Raw genomic sequence first — 19121 nt, forward strand, 5'->3', positions numbered from 1 at the left:
CCATGGCCCCCACGGCCCCCACGGCCCCCACGGCCCCCACGGCCCCCAAGGCCCCCACGGCCCCCAAGGCCCCCACGGCCCCCACGGCCCCCAAGGCCCCCATGGCCCCCACGGCCCCCATGGCCCCCACGGCCCCCACGGCTCCCACGGCCCCCCACGGCCTCCACGACTGTGGTGGTGGTGGTGGTGAACACGAGACTGTGGTGGTGGTGGTGAACACGAGACTGTGGTGGTGGTGAACACGAGACTTGGTGGTGAACACGAGACTTGGTGGTGGCGGTGAACACGAGACTTGGTGGTGGTGAACACGAGACTTGGTGGTGGTGAACACGAGACTGTGGTGGTGGTGAACACGAGACTTGGTGGTGAACACGAGACTTGGTGGTGGCGGTGAACACGAGACTTGGTGGTGGTGAACACGAGACTTGGTGGTGGTGAACACGAGACTGTGGTGGTGGTGAACACGAGACTTGGTGGTGGTGGTGAACACGATACTGTGGAGGTGGTGAACACGAGACTTGGTGGTGAACACGAGACTGTGGTGGTGGTGAACACGAGACTTGGTGGTCGTGAACACGAGACTTGGTGGTGAACACGAGACTTGGTGGTGGTGAACACGAGACTTGGTGGTGGTGAACACGAGACTTGGTGGTGGTGAACACGAGACTTGGTGGTGGTGGTGAACACGAGACTTGGTGGTGAACACGAGACTGTGGTGGTGGTGAACACGAGACTTGTTGGTGCTGAACACGAGACTTGGTGGTGAACACGAGACTTGGTGGTGATGGTGAACACGAGACTTGGTGGTGAACACGAGACTTGGTGGTGAACACGAGACTTGGTGGTGGTGGTGAACACGAGACTGTGGTGGTGGTGAACACGAGACTTGGTGGTGAACACGAGACTTGGTGGTGAACACGAGACTTGGTGGTGGTGGTGAACACGAGACTTGGTGGTGAACACGAGACTTGGTGGTGGGGAACACGAGACTTGGTGGTGAACACGAGAGTTGGTGGTGGTGAACACGAGACTTGGTGGTGAACACGAGACTTGGTGGTGAACACGAGACTTGGTGGTGGTGAACACGAGACTGTGATGGTGGTGGTGAACACGAGACTTGGTGGTGAACACGAGACTTGGTGGTGAACACGAGACTTGGTGGTGAACACGAGACTTGGTGGTGGTGAACACGAGACTTGGTGGTGGTGGTGGTGAACACGAGACTTGGTGGTGAACACGAGACTTGGTGGTGAACACGAGACTTGGTGGTGGTGAACACGAGACTTGGTGGTGGTGGTGAACACGAGACTTGGTGGTGAACACGAGACTTGGTGGTTAATACGAGACTTGGTGGTGAACACGAGACTTGGTGGTGAACACGAGACTTGGTGGTGGTGGTGAACACGAGACTTGGTGGTGAACACGAGACTTGGTGGTGAACACGAGACTTGGTGGTGAACACGAGACTTGGTGGTGAACACGAGACTTGGTGGTGGTGAACACGAGACTTGGTGGTGGTGGTGAACACGAGACTTGGTGGTGAACACGAGACTTGGTGGTGAACACGAGACTTGGTGGTGGTGGTGAACACGAGACTTGGTGGTGAACTCGAGACTTGGTGGTGAACACGAGACTTGGTGGTGGTGGTGAACACGAGACTTGGTGGTGGTGAACACGAGACTTGGTGGTGAACACGAGACTTGGTGGTGAACACGAGACTTGGTGGTGGTGAACACGAGACTTGGTGGTGAACACGAGACTTGGTGGTGGTGAACACGAGACTGTGATGGTGGTGGTGAACACGAGACTTGGTGGTGAACACGAGACTGTGATGGTGGTGGTGAACACGAGACTTGGTGGTGAACACGAGACTGTGATGGTGGTGGTGAACACGAGACTTGGTGGTGAACACGAGACTTGGTGGTGAACACGAGACTTGGTGGTGGTGAACACGAGACTTGGTGGTGGTGGTGAACACGATACTGTGGTGGTGGTGAACACGAGACTTGGTGGTGAACACGAGACTGTGGTGGTGAAAACGAGACTTGGTGGTGGTGAACACGAGACTTGGTGGTGAACACGAGACTTGGTGGTGATGGTGGTGAACACGAGACTTGGTGGTGGTGAACACGAGACTTGGTGGTGGTGAACACGAGACTTGGTGGTGGTGAACACGAGACTTGGTGGTGGTGGTGAACACGAGACTGTGGTGGTGGTGAACACGAGACTTGTTGGTGGTGAACACGAGACTTGGTGGTGAACACGAGACTTGGTGGTGAACACGAGACTTGGTGGTGAACACAAGACTTGGTGGTCATGGTGAACACGAGACTTGGTGGTGAACACGAGACTTGGTGGTGAACACGAGACTTGGTGGTGGTGGTGAACACGAGACTGTGGTGGTGGTGAACACGAGACTTGGTGGTGAACACGAGACTTGGTGGTGGTGAACACGAGACTTGGTGGTGAACACGAGACTTGGTGGTGAACACGAGACTTGGTGATGGTGAACACGAGACTGTGATGGTGGTGGTGAACACGAGACTTGGTGGTGAACACGAGACTTGGTGGTGAACACGAGACTTGGTGGTGAACACGAGACTTGGTGGTGGTGAACACGAGACTTGGTGGTGGTGGTGAACACGAGACTTGGTGGTGAACACGAGACTTGGTGGTGAACACGAGACTTGGTGGTGAACACCAGACTTGGTGGTGGTGAACACGAGACTTGGTGGTGGTGGTGAACACGAGACTTGGTGGTGAACACGAGACTTGGTGGTTAACACGAGACTTGGTGGTGAACACGAGACTTGGTGGTGAACACGAGACTTGGTGGTGGTGAACACGAGACTTGGTGGTGAACACGAGACTTGGTGGTGAACACGAGACTTGGTGGTGGTGGTGGTGAACACGAGACTTGGTGGTGGTGAACACGAGACTTGGTGGTGAACACGAGACTTGGTGGTGAACACGAGACTTGGTGGTGAACACGAGACTTGGTGGTGGTGAACACGAGACTTGGTGGTGGTGGTGAACACGAGACTTGGTGGTGAACACGAGACTTGGTGGTGAACACGAGACTTGGTGGTGGTGAACACGAGACTTGGTGGTGAACACGAGACTTGGTGGTGAACACGAGACTTGATGGTGGTGGTGAACACGAGACTTGGTGGTGGTGAACACGAGACTTGGTGGTGAACACGAGACTTGGTGGTGAACACGAGACTTGGTGGTGAATACGAGACTTGGTGGTGGTGAACACGAGACTGTGATGGTGGTGGTGAACACGAGACTTGGTGGTGAACACGAGACTGTGATGGTGGTGGTGAACACGAGACTTGGTGATGAACACGAGACTGTGATGGTGGTGGTGAACACAAGACTTGGTGGTGAACACGAGACTTGGTGGTGAACACGAGACTTGGTGGTGAACACGAGACTTGGTGGTGGTGGTGAACACGAGACTTGGTGGTGGTGGTGAACACGAGACTTGGTGGTGGTGGTGAACACGAGACTTGGTGGTGAACACGAGACTTGGTGGTGGTGAACACGAGACTTGGTGGTGGTGGTGAACACGAGACTTGGTGGTGAACACGAGACTTGGTGGTGGTGGTGAACACGAGACTTGGTGGTGGTGGTGAACACGAGACTTGGTGGTGGTGGTGAACACGAGACTTGGTGGTGAACACGAGACTTGGTGGTGGTGAACACGAGACTTGGTGGTGGTGGTGAACACGAGACTTGGTGGTGAACACGAGACTTGGTGGTGAACACGAGACTTGGTGGTGAACACGAGACTTGGTGGTGAACACGAGACTTGGTGGTGGTGGTGAACACGAGACTTGGTGGTGAACACGAGACTTGGTGGTGGTGGTGAACACGAGACTTGGTGGTGAACACGAGACTTGGTGGTGAACACGAGACTTGGTGGTGGTGAACACGAGACTTGGTGGTGGTGAACACGAGACTTGGTGGTGAACACGAGACTTGGTAGTGAACACGAGACTTTGTGGTGAACACGAGACTTTGTGGTGAACACGAGACTTGGTGGTGAACACGAGACTTGGTGGTGGTGAACACGAGACTTGGTGGTGAACACGAGACTTGGTGGTGAACACGAGACTTGGTGGTGAACACGAGACTTGGTGGTGGTGAACACGAGACTTGGTGGTGAACACGAGACTTGGTGGTGAACACGAGACTTGGTGGTGAACACGAGACCTTAATGAAGAACGTCACCGAACAGCAGCTCCTTAAAGAGCCGCAGGTTCCCGAGCCGCCCCCCCCCCTCTCACCCCGCCCCCCCCCCCCCTCTGAACCAGGCGATTGTCCAATTTAGCTTCGCCTTGACCACTACCCGCACCCCCCACGACCCCCCACGAACCCCCTCCCCCCCACCGAGCTCAGCGGCTAAAGCCTTTCCTTGTCGTTCTTGTTGAAGGCGCCCATCACTCAAGGGGTTAACGGCGCACGTGGTGCGGGAGGCGAGCGAGCGAGCGAGGGAGCGAGGGGCCGTGGAGGAGTGGGGGGTGGGGTGGGGGGGGGGACCCGCCGCGTTCGCGTTTGGCTGATGAGCGATTCTGCGGCTCCTATAAAGCGCCGCGTGACGCTGCGCCGGGCACAGCGACAGCGTCCGCGGGCCGCTGTCGCCGGACGCGGACGAGTCAATAAATAAATGAGCGCCAAGCCCCGTGGCGATTGTCGTGCTGTCAGCAGCGGCGGCGGCGGCGACGGCTATTTTCACTCGGGCGTCAAGCAAAGAGTTAAGACGCGGCAGGCAGCCCCGGCTGCGTTGGCTTGCTCGAGACGTTGGCTGTGGCCGGGATTTGCCGCGAGAGAATGTGAGAGAGAGAGAGAGAGAGCACCCTCTATGCGCAGTGGTGGCGAGGTGTTAACTCCATCGCCCGGTATGCAGGAGGTCGTGGGTTCAGATCCCGACCCTGACGCCTGCTGCTGCTGCTGCTGTATATTTGGAGTTTGCGTCTCTCTCTCCGCCGTGATCGCGTGGATTTTTTTCTCCGGGTTCTGCGGTTTTTACCCTCCACATTGAGAATCAACATCACGCGTTTGGAGTATTTGTCTGCTATAAATGTCCACATAAGCTATCATTTGTGACCAGGTCACTTATGAATAAAAGATATATAGCAGCTCAGTGGGGCTTACCTGGTAAAATCTAATAAAACTGTTCAAAGGTTTTTTTCTTAAAATTAAACTGCTGGCAGCAGAACCTCGGATAGGATTTGTAGCAAAACCTCCCTGAGGAAGGGGATTTATTTGGTCACGAGGGGACCGAACGTCTCGTAGGGGTCGTGCGAATACCCACTCCTGACCCCACCCACACCTGACCCCACCCACACCTGACCCCACCCACTCCTGACCCCACCCACACCAAACCCCACCCACACCTGACCCCACCCACTCCTGACCCCACCCACTCCTGACCCCACCCACACCTGACCCCACCCACACCTGACCCCACCCACACCTGACCCCACCCACTCCTGACCTCACCCACACCTAACCCCACCCACACCTGACCCCACCCACTCCTGACCCCACCCACACCTGACCCCACCCACACCTGACCCCACCCACTCCTGACCCCACCCACACCAAACCCCACCCACACCTGACCCCACCCACTCCTGACCCCACCCACTCCTGACCCCACCCACACCTGACCCCACCCACACCTGACCCCACCCACACCTGACCCCACCCACTCCTGACCTCACCCACACCTAACCCCACCCACACCTGACCCCACCCACTCCTGACCCCACCCACACCTGACCCCACCCACTCCTGACCCCACCCACACCAAACCCCACCCACATCTGACCCCACCCACTCCTGACCCCACCCACTCCTGACCCCACCCACACCTGACCCCACCCACACCTGACCCCACCCACACCTGACCCCACCCACTCCTGACCTCACCCACACCTAACCCCACCCACACCTGACCCCACCCACTCCTGACCCCACCCACACCTGACCCCACCCACTCCTGACCTCACCCACTCCTGATCCCACCCACACCTGACCCCACCCACACCTGACCCCACCCACACCTGACCCCACCCACACCTGACCCCACCCACTCCTGATCCCACCGACTCCTAACCCCACCCACACCTGACCTCACCCACACCTGACCCCACCCACACCTGACCCTACCCACTCCTGACCCCACCCACACCTGACCCCACCCACACCTGACCCCACCCACACCTGACCCCTACCCACTCTTGACCCCACCCACACCTGACCCCACCCACACCTGACCCCACCCACTCCTGACCCCACCCACTCCTAACCCCACCCACACCTGACCCCACCCACTCCTGCCCCCACCCACACCTGACCCCTACCCACACCTGACCCCACCCACACCTGACCCCACCCACACTTGACCCCACCCACACCTGACCCCACCCACACCTGACTCCACCCACAGCTGACCCCACCCACTCCTGACCCCACCCACACCTGACCCCACCCACTCCTGACCCCACCCACACCTAACCCCACCCACACCTGACCCCACCCACACCTGACCCCACCCACTCCTGACTCCACCCACACCTGACCTCACCCACACCTGACCCCACCCACACCTGACCCCTACCCACACCTGACCCCACTCACTCCTGACCCCACCCACTCCTGACTCCACCCACACCTGACCCCACCCACATCTGACCCCACCCACACCTGACCCCTAGCCACTCCTGACCCCACCCACACCTGACCCCTACCCACTCTTGACCCCACCCACACCTGACCCCACCCACACCTGACCCCCACCGCACGTGACCTGTGACGCGCACGCCGTGGATTCTGCCGGCTGGACAGAGGCTGCGCGTGGAGGTCGACTGAAGAGCTCTTCAATCGCCGTGCCGGGAGACCGAGAATGGACACCAGTGGCGTTTTGAGCCGCTCGCAATCCATGGCACCGCTCTCACTGCATCCTTGGGAGGCCCTAAAGGAATGGCGCTCTCTTTACTATACATTGCGAAGCCATTGACTGACGTGAATGCAATGCCAAGTCCTTGTTGGAAATCCACTGCTGGATGAAGGGGAAGGGGGGGGGGTTGACTTTTGACCATACTTCGCCACACTGGGCAGTGCAAATTTGGGGGCGAGGCACCACGTCTGGTTGTGATATAAAACTTTCATTATCAGCCTGGCCTTGCCTAGTTGCCTGTTTCCTTAGCCCGTAATGACGCCGTTCCATTATTAATCGTTCAATAGTATATATATACTGCGTATGCCGTATATATATACACGCGCAGTATATTGAAACTACACTCATACTGGGACACGGTAATATAAAACAGTTAACATTTGGGACTATAAAGGCTTATCGTCCGAAACGTTAACCGCCTTCATATTAATCTCGCCGAGCGCTAATTCCATTCCCGTTGTGCGCGCGCGCTAACTACACAAAATGTTATTACATTTCTGGCCGATTCGGTGTAAGTAAATGTCAGAATTTAACGCGCGATCCGTGCTGAGCATCTGCCAGTTTTTTGCGCGGCCCATCATTTTGAGCCCGTGAAATGTTTCATGACAAAAATGGGACATATGTGCATCATTCACTCCGCTGCGCCAACGGTGACTCGCTCTCTCTCACGCTCACTCGCTCTCTCGCTCACTCACTCACTCGCTTTCTCTCACACTCACTCGCTCTCTCACACTCGCTCGCTCTCTCGCTCACTCACTCGCTCTCTCGCTCTCTCACTCACTCACTCATTCGCTCACTCTCATACTCACTCGCTCTCTCGCTCGCTCACTCACTCGCTATCTCGCTCACTCTCACACTCACTCTCACACTCGCTCGCTCTCCCGCTCACTCACTCTCACACTCGCTTGCTTACTCACTCACTCGCGCTCGCTCGTTCGCTCTCTCGCTCGCTCACTCACTCACTCGTTCACTCCAGTTTCACAGCCTTGCTATGTGAAGCAGTAAAAGATTAGATGCTAAAGGTACAGCCCTGAAATTAAACTGAAACTAAACTATTTCTATTTTAACCAGGTAAGGTTCACTGAGCTATGTAGTTCGTTTTCAAAAACGGCCTGGCCACACATGGTAGCCCAATGAAATGGCTTATGACGTGGAAATGTAAAGCAGCCAAATACTCTGAACGGGTGTTTCTAAATGTGGAGGGAAAAACCGGAGGACCCGGTCAAAAAATCCACGTGACCACGGGGAGAGAGACAACGCAAACTCCAAATACACAGCAGCAGGCGTCAGGGTGGGAATTTAACCTACGACCTCCTGCATACCAGGCGAGGTAGTTAACATCTCGTCACCGTTTTTGCACTGTCGAGGCGAGAGCCGGCGGATCGCACCGATGTTGTGAAGCTCCCCTTCTCCCGGGGGCGCTGAGTAGATGCCGTTCGCGACCAATACTATTCAAAATGAAGGCTTTTTTTTAGGAGGGTCAGATTGTGAAAACATAAATGTGTCGTTAACCCCCCACCACCCGACACAGCCAATGATGAAGGTTTTGGCACGTGAATGCAACGTGCCAATTCGTCACTACTCCATCACCACCGGTCGTGTGTTGCAGAGTAAACCACCTAACAGCATCGACCGGTGCCGTTGCACTCCGACTCACCGCTGAGCTAACACGACGAGGTCACTCAGCAGGACTCTCTCGTCGGGTGGCGGAGGGTGCACGACGCACTCGTCTTTACTAGGTGCGCTCCGGACCTCAAAATGTGTCGACGATCCGATCGCCTGTTTGCTCGCACCTATTTCTCGTCGAATGATCACGGGTCTGCTAGTTGCTGTTGCTGTTGTTGCTGCTGCTGTTTTGCCCATCTCACGTCTCGATGCCGTACACAGCGGCCTGTGTGTTTATAGTTTGTTGATTTAAAAGCACGCGCGGGATATATTTGCCTTTTCGCGACCGCCAAAGCGTAAATCAACGCCGACACGCGATGCGTCGCGGAGGGAAACGTGACACGGGACACGGACGCCAGCTCAGAAAAAATACTTTTTCATCAATTACCTTTTTTTCGCGTCAGATTTTCATTTTGTTACCAAAAGTACCCCGCGTTCTTTCGCCGGCCCATAAAAAGTACGCGTGAAAAATACAATGAAATGATTTTTTTTAAATGAAATGCCACGAGAGAGATATATATATAAAGATACGAGCAGCGGTGAAATTCGTGACATTTCGTTCAAATGTGTAATTACATAACACATTGCTCACACGCTGGGCTAAGATGGTGATGCGAGCGCTATTTAACCCCGTGTGCCACCCTAACGATCCCCAATCCTTTCCCTAGCCCCCCATCTGAAAAAATGTACGTATTATTCCGCCCGTAAATAATTTTGCTTAAATCGCATCATCATCATTATTATTATTACTACTACTCTCATTATCTACTTCAGCAGTGTTTCTTGCTGTGGTTGTCCCACCTGATAACGGACGCTTGTGTTGCGCCCGAAACGTCGTGATTTAATTGATTTTATTTTATACCTTACGTGACTTTACCGAAATAACCAAAGAGTACTCTCACGATGACTGCGAATCGCACTTTTTTTGCACGACACGCGTGCGTTCAGACGCCGATGTTTTAGCTTCGGCCGGCGTTCTGCAAGAGAAAGCCAAACCAAATTCGACATCCGCTCGTGCTCATCATCCCGTCCGTGCGGGTTTACGGGCACGTGGGTTAAATGGCGATTTGTAATTCCCTGTAGCCGCCAGCGCCGAGGGTTGATCCGGCCAAAGTGTTGTGATGTGCGGGCGGGACGTTGGCAGTCCACCCCTCTTCACACGCGTTCCGATATCCCGCATCACACACGGAGCTTACTGCAACCCTCCCTCCACCCTTCCACTTCGTCCAGATCCACTGCTGGATGAACGCTCCCCTACCCCCTTCCCGCCCCCCATCCTTCCCCCACGCAATTTGGGGACGGCAGCGTTGGTGGGGTTGGTGGGGTCGGCACCTGCACGCACGGTGAAGCTGCGAAACGTCGACATCGCTCCAGAATGTATTCTTTGTTGAACCCAAAGCTGCTGAAATTATGGCCTTCGCGACAAGGCCGCGTGGCTGATGAGATGTGTTAAAAAAGAAGAAGAAACATTATTTTATTTTTGTTGTTGAGTACTGGAAGGAGGCGAATCAGTCAGCGCGTGCCTTGTGATATGGCGTGCAGCCCGCACGTAATTTGGACTTGACAGTCCGTCCCTTCCAGCCAGCCAGCAAACCTTAGAAATATATATATATACAGCCGTGTAAGTACCAGTGAATGGACGAGGGCCCTCGCTCACCCCCTCCCCCCTCTCGCGCGTGACAACCCCCGGGGCACCCCCCCCCCCCACGCCCCCCCCTCCCCCACGCACCCCCCCACGGCCCCCCTCCCCCACGCATCCCCCCCACGGCCCCCCTCCCCACGCACCCTCCCACCCGCACTTCCACTCGGCGCCCCCTCTCGCCTCTGCCCCCCCCCTCCTCCCTGTCATGCTCGACACGGCGTGAGGAGGTTCCTCATCCAGCAGCGGATAAGCGACAGGCCTGTGTGTGCATGTGTCTTTACATCCACTGCCTCGCGGCCGCGATGGAGTAAACGAGATGACGATGGATGATGATGGATGATGATGAATGATGATGGATGATGGAGTGGCGGAGATGGAGTGACGAGTTCGCGGTGTTTGTTTCCAGCGCACGACAGCGGTGGGTCAGAGATGACGACGGCTTTTGGGGGGGGGAGCTTTCATCCAGCAGTGGATCAATCATGACTGATGGTCACGGCAATGATGATGATGATGAGTCATCTTCTTTGGTTCTTTCGGTAAAGTCACCACGTAGAATGAGAATAAAATAATAAATTGATAAAATAAAATAACACAATAATATTCTCACGACGTTTCGGCCACAACACAGCGCTGTCCTACCAGACAGTCTCGTCCCTTCACCTGATGAAGGCCGCTTGTGTTGTGGCCGAAACGTCGTGAGAATATTATTGTGTTATTTTATTTTATCAATTTATTATTTTATTCTCATTCTACGTGACTTTACCGAAAGAACCAAATAAGATGAATCATTGCAGTCACGAAAGCTTTAAATCGAGATGATGATGATTATTCTTAATAGATAGCAGTGGGATCTGATAAATGTTGGCTGATGTGTGATGATGACGATAATTGATACACATTATGGGAAACGTATACGTCAAACCCATCCATTCTGTATGAGTTTATAATACGCGGAACAATGCGAAACTCTCTCCTGAAGCTCTCATTGTCATTAGCAGTCCTCGACGCTGCTATTTAGCTCCTGCACGTATTTTCCATTTGCAGGAATAGAATTGAACGCGTACATTTTAACGTGTTTATTTTTAAACCGGAAAGTGCTGTACGTCAAGCTGTTCGACAAAGCGAGTGTGCAAGTCTCCGTCGCTTGTTCGGGGGTACATAGTTAAGTTGCTTTAAGGAAGCAAGACACGTGAGATCAAACGCTGGCTCCCTCCAATTTGGTCCCGCATCATCGATGATCGTAATCAATGATTCATCGATCTTTCATCGTCGTCTCCCAGGCTTGCTCGTAAAACCTGTCACGTGATGTTTGGGTTGCCATTTGTTTTTTTGTTTAAAACGGCCCACGGTGTTTCCTTTACCCGTACAACTTTGGCACAGCTACTGTCACCATTCTTTTTGTGCCAGTCCTCTGCTGGACGAGGGCCGCGGGGTCGTGACCGATGGTGACCCATACGTCACCACGCTGGGCGGTGCGGTTCGGTGAAGAATGAACCCCGCGCAAGCCTTACAGCAACCTGTTTGTGTACGCCGGTAGTCGCCCATGCAGCCACTATCCAGGCTCAACCCTTGCTTGGCTTGTGAACTCGAGCAGCGGTCTATTGGGTTACATCCCACACGTTGCGATACCGTCACCTGGAAGTCTGTTTCACGACCACGAATCATTGCGTCACCCCCTTGGCTCATTTGTCCGTGACCTTGCTGGGCATTGGATGGGAGCCGAGGCTGAATTGGTATCCACGGACATTGGGCACTTAAAGGATGGAGGAGCGCATCGACTGGGACGAACTAAAGCTTAATTAACACGCGCAGCATCCGGGCTCAAAATCTTGATTGGCTTCCGATATCTCACGACAGTCGTCGCGCTCTCTGTGTCACTTGGCGATGGTGAACAACAACAAATGTTTACGTGTTTGTTTATACGTGAAAAAGAATTGAATTGCCTCTCAACCAATAAAAAAAACACGCGCCAAAAAAACCCCCCGATTGCTTTGGAATGCCTAAGCACCCATAACCCACCATTGCCGTTCCATCCCCGTGCACGACGAAACACAATATTTCTATTTTCTCAATTGCTGTTCGATAAAGGTCGGAGAGGAAATATCGCTGCTCGATAAGCGTTTTCCATAATGCCAAAGGGCTAGCGCGAGCTCAGTGATAACGAATGATGGAATACATCGAGTGAGAGGCTCTCCCATACTGGACGTGCTCAAGCCGTGTATCGGACATCACGCTGGGCTCGCGCTCCAGACGCTGCCGCTTATTCGCATCTCCTCCCGGCGAGCCCAGCTGAAGCAACGGATACACCCACACTCGATCGGCACAGATGCGCGGTGGGGCAAAGTGTGGGTGCGTCCACGTCTGCCATGACGGTATGGCCGGCCTGGAAGAGCAGGCTAAATATAGCCTCCATAAAAGGGGTCTCTCGAGAGATCCGTCTAGTGGACGTTCTTCTGGCGGCAGTGGAGTGAGCGGGAAATTGCACGGCCGCGCTTTTTACCCGCACCCTGACCCAGTGCTCATTGTGAGAGTGCGGTACACGGGCAGTGCCCCGTGTCGGTCGGGTCTGTCCTGGCCAACGACCCGGGAAATGTCTCGGCACCAGGCGCACCACGTACACGGTGCCGAATGTCTTTCGTCTGCGGCCACTGATCACGTGCCGAACGCCGAGCCGCCTGCCAGCGACCCAGCGAATATTCACCGACAAATTGACGCCCCGAAGCCCAAGAGCAGTGTCAGTGCTGGGGATTCAGCGAACCAAGCAACAGCTTAGAGACCGAAGCGGATCAAAGGGGCCTCACAGATTTCATGCCAAAAAAAAAATAGGGGTGCAGGAAATTTATCAAATCTTAATTAACATTTAAAAGCTAAATAATCTGTCTCGTCTGCATTTTTTTTGTCTGCATCGCATTCACAACATCTCAATTCGCGTTTATACGTTTACTCTCGGTTCACTCTTGTCTCTATCTCTTGTGGGATCTCGCGACGAGTTTATCATTTGAATGGGGTGGTGGTGGGGGCCCCGTAAAATAATTTCTGTTTAGCGCCCCCCCCCCTCACCGTAATGTGCCCATTACTACCGCTGGCCCTGAGTGGCACAGGGCTATCATCATTATCAGTGCAGCTCTTTGGTTGAGCTGCAGTGGTTTGCTCATTTGCATTGCAGCGGCGCTCTGTTGTCAGACGTGCGGACGGTCAGATGGACGAGGGGGGCCACGGCCGGTTCCGGCGGGGGGGGGGGCATTGGTCAGGAAGGGGTTAACGGTGGTCACGAGCATCGGTGACCCCCTTCGTCGGGGCAGTGGGTTTGATGAATAATTTACTCGGAGGCTCTGGGATTCCTACTCAAGTGTGAAATTACTTTGGCGAGGCTCATTTCTCCGCCCATCCTTTTTTTTTTGCGGCACGCGTCACATTAACCCTTTTCTCTGGCCACTGCCTACGGGACAGAGAGACAGAGAGACACAGAGAGGGAGAGAAAGTAAATGAATTTAAAGGGAAGCTCTCGGTCGCGGGCACGTGGGCGGGCGCGCGTGCTCGCGAGTGTTTCATTCCGCCCGACGTTTTTTTTTTATTTTTCGCGCTCCACGACGCGCTGACGTTCCCGAAAGAAGATCCCATCAGCCACGTGGAGCGAAACGTCGGACATCGCGCCGGAACAACAACACGCTGACGCGCACCGCGAGAGCTACGACGGAGTAACCCCGAGAAGAACAATAAAATAAAAAACCCGTTCGCAGTAAATAAATGAAGATTGTGCCCGCTGGGGTGGGAATGACAAATATGTGTGCGTTTGCGTCTCGGGCGAGGGAAAAATGATGCGCGCCGCTTGGAAGACAGCTGGCGGGAGGCGTGGGTCGAGCCGGGGAAGAGTTGCAAGTTCACAATCCTGATCAAAATGCTGGCTCGGCAAGTTAGCACTCGAGTTAAATACTAAAACATGTTTAAGGGTGCAGCCCTGCAATATCGCTGACAGAAAGGGCGTCCACTAGGATTTCTAGAAAGCCTCTCCAGAGAGGCCTACTCTTCCATGCTGGCCGGACAACTGGATTAGGTGGAAGCACCCACACTTTAGTTCACGACAAGTGACCAGCCGATCGACTAACTGTAGTCAACCCAATTTGTCCCGCTCGATGGACAGAGTGAAATCGAACTCGCGACCTCTGGATTGCAAGTCCAGTTTGATAACCATCACACCACAGTAACATCTCATTTCATCCCTCTTTGGTCCGTGACTTAAATAATGTTTTTGGTTGAGCTATGAAAAAACTGAACCTCAGCCATGGGAAATTTGTAATTTCCACCGCTAGGAAATTACGTACAAGAGAAATCGATCCTCTGACAGTTTAATTCATGTATTTATACTGTGCAGTATAAAGAGTCGAAACTCCACCATCTGTGATAAACTAGTTGCACCGAATATTGTCCCCGCACTGCTGGCGGTCTGATGACCGACCACACTCCGGTACCTGCGCTGCGTTCGCCTCGTGCTGCACAGGGACAGCTGCCACTGGGGGTGCCCTTTTGTAGGGCACCTCGAGGCGTGTTGCGTGGGAGGAGCCATGTGAATGTTCAGTGATTGGGAAGCGATTGGAGGTGGTGGTTGCGGTGATGATTGATTGTGGTGGTGATAGGAATGTGGAATTTCCATCACTGGCTCAGTGATGTAAATAGTGTCGAGCGCTTGAGCAGAGAGACGGAGGGATCATTGCTGAATATTCATCGAGCAACGATTATTAGAGAGGCCACGATAAACGAATCAATGAATGGAAATGGGTTTCGTGAATCACCGCTTACTGCTGCTGCAATAGACGGCCTGCAACCCTTCCGTATTAATAACAACCACTCAACACATTTGTCAATAACACCACCCTGAAGAGGACAAAAATATATAATAGGCGACGTTACGGGCAATGATCCTTCTTTGAAACGCGCGTGACCCATGAATTTCGCGTGTATGCACGCGTGCATTAATGTTCCTGTGCGTCAGCGCGTGTCCGTTCAGATTTGTGTATTGCTTGTTCGTGTGGGTGTTCGGGTGTGTGTTTGTATGTTGAACTTCTTTCGCACCGTACGTTGCCAACCGTGCGGGTGTTCGTGAGCACCTGGTGCGCTGTTTAAGCATCGGCACTGAGGAGACAAAGGCGGCCGGGCGTGGTGTTGGCCACGCACCCCTTCGTGTGCCGTGCCGACTTTAGTAGAGAGCTACCCATTAACAGCACTTGCCTCCAGAGTATGTTGAGGCTATACGGGGGATCTTTGTCATTGTTTTTGTCCAAAACGTCGCCTCATTCCGTTGCCTCTCTCTCTTTTTTCATGGCTGTGTTCTTGACGAATTTAGTTGAACGCTCTTCCTTCCCATGTCAGAACGCCACTGGAGCTGTGCACCTTTAAAGCATCGTCCGGATGGAAAACTCGTCTCTTTATAACTGCCTTTTCGTGTTCAGTGTTGTTGTCCTGCCCCCGCATCCTCCGAATAACCACGGTTGGCTACGTAAGGTGCGAAATAAGTTGAGGATAGGTGCATACAACATGCAATCATACAACATACTGTACATACATGCACACATGCTGTGCCTGCACACCACCGTCAACCGACGCACGATCACAACAACAATAACAACAGAGGCAACAGATGATTTAATTTGTTTGTCCTCGCGAGAGACGAAAGCACGGGAGATGGCGCAAATCTCTCCAGAAGCTTCCTCTCGCTTGAGCGACGTTCCTTCAATCGTTTACGAGGGACCCCAGGACAACAACAACAACAACATCTCGCGCGCGGATTGATTTCAAGGTCACCGGGTGTTGCGGGTCAAGGTCACAGCGCTCGCACAAAACTGCCAATCCGACGGGTCTCCAACGCGTCGCAGTGACAGGATGTGGGTGGCATGTCGAGGATGAGTCCCAGCGCCGGAGCGCTCTGGGCTGTGATTGCTTTCCAGGTTTAAAGGTTGCATCGGTGGCTGTTGCGATGCAGCTGGTTCATACCCACAATCTGTATTATGTATGTGTCGTGTTTTAGGTGGGTGCGTGTGTGTGTGTACAGGATAGTGTGTGTGTGCAGGATAGTGTGTGTGCAGGATAGTGTGTGTGTGTGTAGGATAGTGTGTGTGTGTGTGTGCAGGATAGTGTGTGTGTGTGCAGGATAGTGTGTGTGTAGCATAGTGTGTGTGTGTGCAGGATAGTGTGTGTGCAGGATAGTGTGTGTGTAGGATAGTGTGTGTGTAGGATAGTGTGTGTGTGCAGGATAGTGTGTGTGTGCAGGATAGTGTGTGTGTGTAGGATAGTGTGTGTGTGTGTGTGCAGGATAGTGTGTGGTGCAGGATAGTGTGTGTGTAGGATAGTGTGTGTGTGCAGGATAGTGTGTGTGTGTGTGCAGGATAGTGTGTGTGTGTGTAGGATAGTGTGTGTGTGTGTGCAGGATAGTGTGTGTGTGTGTGTGCAGGATAGTGTGTGTGTGTGTGCAGGATAGTGTGTGTGTGGAGTGCGGTAGTGTAGCAGTGAGAGCGCTGCACTACGAACTTGGCGCCCTGGGTTCGATTCTCGCTCACGGCCAACACTGGTGACGATTATCTGAACCGGTCCTGGGCCTCCCCTAGGTCGACTCAGCCTAAAATGAGTACCGAGTGCGATTTGAAAACATCGCCACTGGGGAGACAAAGGCGGACGGGCGTGGTGCTGGCCACCCACCCATTCGTGTGCCGTGTCGGCCTTCATAGGTGCTCGCTAACAGCACTTGCCCCAATAGTATGTTACAGGCTATATGGGGGATCTTTGTATTTGTCTTTGACAGTATAGTATAGGATGTTTCAACATCATCATTATTATCAGTCATCGTCAGCCAAAGTCGATCCACTGCTGGATGAATGTCTCCCCAAGTCAATAGCTATATCTCACGCACGATGTGTAATGATGACAATCGTTTTCAGTCCTCGGGTGAAAAATACAACTACTATAAATACATTTTTTTAAAAATTAATTTACCAGGTAAGGCCCACTGAGTTTTATATATCTCTCTTTTTCAGCAGCGACTTGGCTATCACAAATGATAGCTCAACGAAAATGACTCATCATCATGTGGACATTAAATCTGCCAAATACTCGAAACGCGTGCTTCTAAATGTGGAAGTAAATCCCGTAGGACTCCGAGAAAAATCCACGCGACCACGGGGAGAACATGCACACTTCAAATATACAGGCGCCAGGGTCTGGGATCGAACCCATGTCCTTGTGCGTACCAGAGAAAACCCAAGCGTGCAAGAGTATAAACGCTAAAAATCCATACGGATAGGTCATGAACCCACTTGCTATAATGCATCTCGCAAAAAAACCTGGGCAGTATTCTGCATGTAATCATCTCTGTGTGATCCACCAACCCCCCACCTCTTAAGGCACCCGATTGCGAGACGTATCGTCCCTTTGGCACACGCTTTTCACCGTCCTGATGATCCCAAACAATGACGAGACCGGCGCAGTCGTCTCCTTGTCCGGCTGCTGTTGACAACAAATGTGGCCACAATTCCGAGTGTCGGTCCAAATCCAGGCCGTGTGCGTTGTTGTTGTTGTTGCTATTATTACGACTACGCCAGTAATTATTCTTTTTCACTTCCGTCACTGCAAGGGCCCGCATATTGCAGTGGCACGAGTGACTGAGCTGCGTGTGTGTGTGTTCATGTGTGTGTGTGTGTTTTCATGAGTGTGTGTGTGTTAATGTGTGTGTGTGTGGAACATCTTTGGCGGTTAGAAACATTTAGGCTGGCCTGCCTACAATCAATCCTGGGTTTAACCAGGCTGCATTGTGTGAGGAGCTCACAAATCCTCATAAGATCTGGACAAAGTCCCATCAGTGAGCTCCTCCCGGCAGGCAAGGCTGCGTTGCCTGGGTCATGTAGCCCGCATGCCCAATCACCGCATGCTCAAACAGCTTTTGTTCGGCCGGATCGAAGGGCTAAACGGGCGTGGCACGGGCTCGAGAAGAGATGGAGTGATGTGGTACAGGAGGACGTGGAGCTGAGTGGACTTGCCGATGACTGGTACCAGCGGTGTCAAGATCGGCCTCTGTGGAGGAGGCTCGTGAAGGACGCTACTGGGCAGTTGGAGGCAGTCGCCCTCCAACAACAACGGAGGGCGGAGGAGCGACGCTCACAACAACGAGCGGAGCGCCGGGTGGCTAAAGCACAGCAAGTTGGCACAGTAGGGGGCACAGGTGGTGCATCAGCCACTCATCTCAATCAGTCGACCCGTGGCACCTGGGTCTGCCCCGTGACCTCCTGCCGGCGGGCGTTCGACACTTCACGTGGCCCTCAAGGTGCACATAGCCTGGCACAAGCGTCGTGGTGACGTCACCGCCACTTAGTGGCGAATGGCGGTTGTTGTGTGTTAATGTGTGATTCGTTAAAGTTATTTAAAAGTCATATTCACCCCTCGGTAAGGAAAATGTTCCCCACCTATGCCTTAGGCCATAAGTCCTGCACGGACACGGGCTGGTGGTATTTGCATGTTTGTTGATAACAAGATGTTCACTTTCTTGGTGAGCACAACCCACGTAACCGCATCGAAAGCTTTTCCTTTGCAGTCGTTTATTCAATGCAAACATTTCATTCAAACCGTGCATTGCATTAAAATATATTCACACGATGCATGGCATACACACAATGTGGCAGGGCCACGCTTGCGAGTTCGTTTTTCGTATTCTTCTTCCTGTGGATGGGGCTGGGTGGGGGAGTTCACGAGTCATTCGTTCGAACAAGCCACTGTTGATTTCCACACCGAGACTCCTTCTTTCGTACGCAAGATCACCTTGTGGGGAACTCAACAGCGGTACCGATTTATCCACCTTTT

The sequence above is a fragment of the Petromyzon marinus genome, chromosome 54 (assembly GCF_048934315.1).
Source record: "Petromyzon marinus isolate PM22_M1 ecotype Great Lakes invasive population chromosome 54, UKy_Petmar_22M1.pri1.0, whole genome shotgun sequence".
Lineage (NCBI taxonomy): Eukaryota > Metazoa > Chordata > Hyperoartia > Petromyzontiformes > Petromyzontidae > Petromyzon > Petromyzon marinus.